The 2,485-nt window shown below is 38.8% G+C and overlaps 1 long non-coding RNA gene across 1 annotated transcript in view; it reads left to right on the top strand.

Moving 5' to 3' along the window:
- Positions 1-923: 923 nt before the first annotated feature.
- The window catches only part of LOC132204739 (uncharacterized), a 34,571-nt gene continuing 33,009 nt past the window's right edge, over positions 924-2,485 (top strand). Inside the window, exons 1-2 of the long non-coding RNA XR_009442551.1 lie at positions 924-1,034; positions 1,166-1,327. This is a non-coding gene — a long non-coding RNA (uncharacterized LOC132204739). The remainder of the gene's footprint in view (positions 1,035-1,165; positions 1,328-2,485) is intronic.

The following is a 2,485-nucleotide window of genomic DNA, read 5'->3' as shown; positions in this document are numbered from 1 at the left end:
GTTGGCCCGCTCTTTTCTGAAAGTCTTCCCGACTCCCTCGTCCGCTGCCTGGTGGATGCTGCGAAGACGAGAGCGAACAAGTCTCAACAAGTCTGGACGGCGGAGAGAGACAAAGCGAGAGGCAGGCAGGACAAATTATAATGAAATCGCGCCGATTAAAAATTTAATTATAACGCTTTTAATAATCAACTTCACAATTGCAGCATTGATAAATGATGAACTGACGTAACTTTTCATTATTTATTTTAAAATATATCTGTATTTGGAGCTGAGTTATGAAGCATTTTTCAGCAAATTTTTATATTTTGTATTTATCAAGAAATAATTTTAAGACAAAAAAAACTTTCATTTAAATCCATGTTTTTAATATTTAAATGTTTAGATCGGGGAAAACTTGATTGCAGCTTTTATCGTGATTTTCATTGATTTTTTTTTTTTAAATTTTGATCCAAAGATGTAAAATTTCACGGGCTACATTTGTTCTAATGTTGCTGAAAAAGTGAAGGGGGAGGAGATCATGAATCTTTGAAAGTTTCTTTATATTTAAAATTATTTCTTGATAAATATGAAATATAAAAATTTGCTGAAAGATGCTTCATAACTCAACTCCAAATACAGATTTATTTGAAAATAATTAATGAAAATTTACGTCAGTTCATCATTTATCAATGCTGCAAATATGAAGTTGATTATTAAAAGCGTTATAATTAAATTTTCGATCGGCGCGATTTCATTATAATTTGTCCTGCCTGCCTCTCGCTTTGTCTCTCGCCGCCGTCCAGACTTGTTAAGACTTGTTCGCTCTCGTCTTCGAGGACAGAGCAGCAGCATCCACTAGGCAGCGGACGAGGGAGTCGGGAAGACGGAAGACTTTCAGAAAAGAGCGGGCCAACATGGCGAATGCGCATGAAATGTTCCTTGGCCGAAAGTTCAATTGCCGATTTCGACGACGAAACCATCCAATTTTCGGCCGACCGATTGCAGGTGCGTTTTGGCACCATGATGGAATGTGGAAATGCAGGAGATAAGGATAGGTAAGCCCTCCATTCAGTCATTTCACACAACTTTGTCGGGCTGCCAAACTCGTTCCCGCTCTTTTCTCCCACAAGACAATCGAACTAGCCCACATATCATTAGTAATGGCTTGGCTTTCTTTGTTGACAAGAGTGCATCGTGTCTTGCCGGGTCAAGATTGAGCCCAACTTCGGCCCGAAATGGGCGAAAATCGGACGAAATGCAACATGAGAAGAAGCTCTTCAGTCAGCCCTGCAGTGAAGCAGAGCAGCTCGCAAGCAAGTCGGACCAGTCGACGGAAAAGTAGGGAAAAGTAAGTTCTCTTCTCGTTTTCGCCTTTCAATTGTCCTACGAGGACGAGGCTCTTAATTATCGCAATTAAGTTGATTCACTTGTTTAATTTGGCCCAAAACGCCTAATCAGGCTTACCTGCCGTAAATTTAAGAAAATTTTTATTTTTTAGCGGCAATACTGCAAAATATCTGCAAAAGATCGAGTGAAAATGATGGTTTGCGAGGAGATTAAAAAATTCATTAACATTTCTGAGTGAGATTGTGAGGTTTTGGAAAATAATAACTTGATTCTTATTTTAACATAATTATTATAGTAGTGGGTTTCTTGAGGGGCCTCCGCTTCGTAAATTTTGAGTGATTTTGAGACCTCAGAAAGGGGCCTGTCCCGAAATTTTGGGTCGTGAAAAATGAGCCGGTATTTTTATTTTTTTTTTAACTTTGGAACGGTTTAAGTTAAATCAAAGATATTAACTGTTCCTCAAGTAACCGTTTACGCTGAAAATCTGCTGTTGACATACAAGTCAGGGAAATGTCACTTTTTGGCATTTTTTTTGTAATTACAAGTCAAATTTGTAGGATGATCACTGCCTCCACTTTTACTGCAAGATTATGAGAAATGTAGCCCGTGAAATTTGGATCAAAATTATTAATAAAAACAAAAAAAAATTAATGAAAACCTCGACATAAAAGCTGCAATCAAGTTTAGCTCGATCTAAACATTTAAATCTTGAAAACAAATAATGAATAAAGCAAAGTCTGTGTTAAAATGATGTGTGCTCCGTTTTAGAATTTGTTCTGCTCCGTGTCTAGATAAGTTTGCTGTCCATTATATAGTTGGACCGTGAACCCCAAAACAAGACCGTTTGTGATATTTCAATTTGGTCGGGACGAAAATTATTAATCGCTGCAATCATGGCCGGGCCGCGGCCGGCCGGGCTCAAGAAAAATGACGCGCGCGCACACCTCCTTTTCTTTTAAGAGCCTCGATCGCTCAGCACTTACAATTAGGCGAAAATAAATACATTTCCGTCAGACGAGAAGATGAGATTTGCCCCGGCGATTAATCAGCTCTGGCGTTTCGAACCGAATGTATATCACGTGCTGCATACTTGAACGTATTCAAAATAAATATATTTCTCTCGCGCGTCGTGATTTATAATGGACGACGATTGCGGTTG

The sequence above is a fragment of the Neocloeon triangulifer genome, unplaced genomic scaffold (assembly GCF_031216515.1).
Source record: "Neocloeon triangulifer isolate White Clay Creek 2 clone unplaced genomic scaffold, ASM3121651v1 ptg000022l, whole genome shotgun sequence".
Taxonomy (NCBI): Eukaryota; Metazoa; Arthropoda; class Insecta; order Ephemeroptera; family Baetidae; genus Neocloeon; species Neocloeon triangulifer.
Note: the sequence above shows the minus strand (reverse complement) of the source record. Positions and strands in the feature narration are given on the sequence as shown.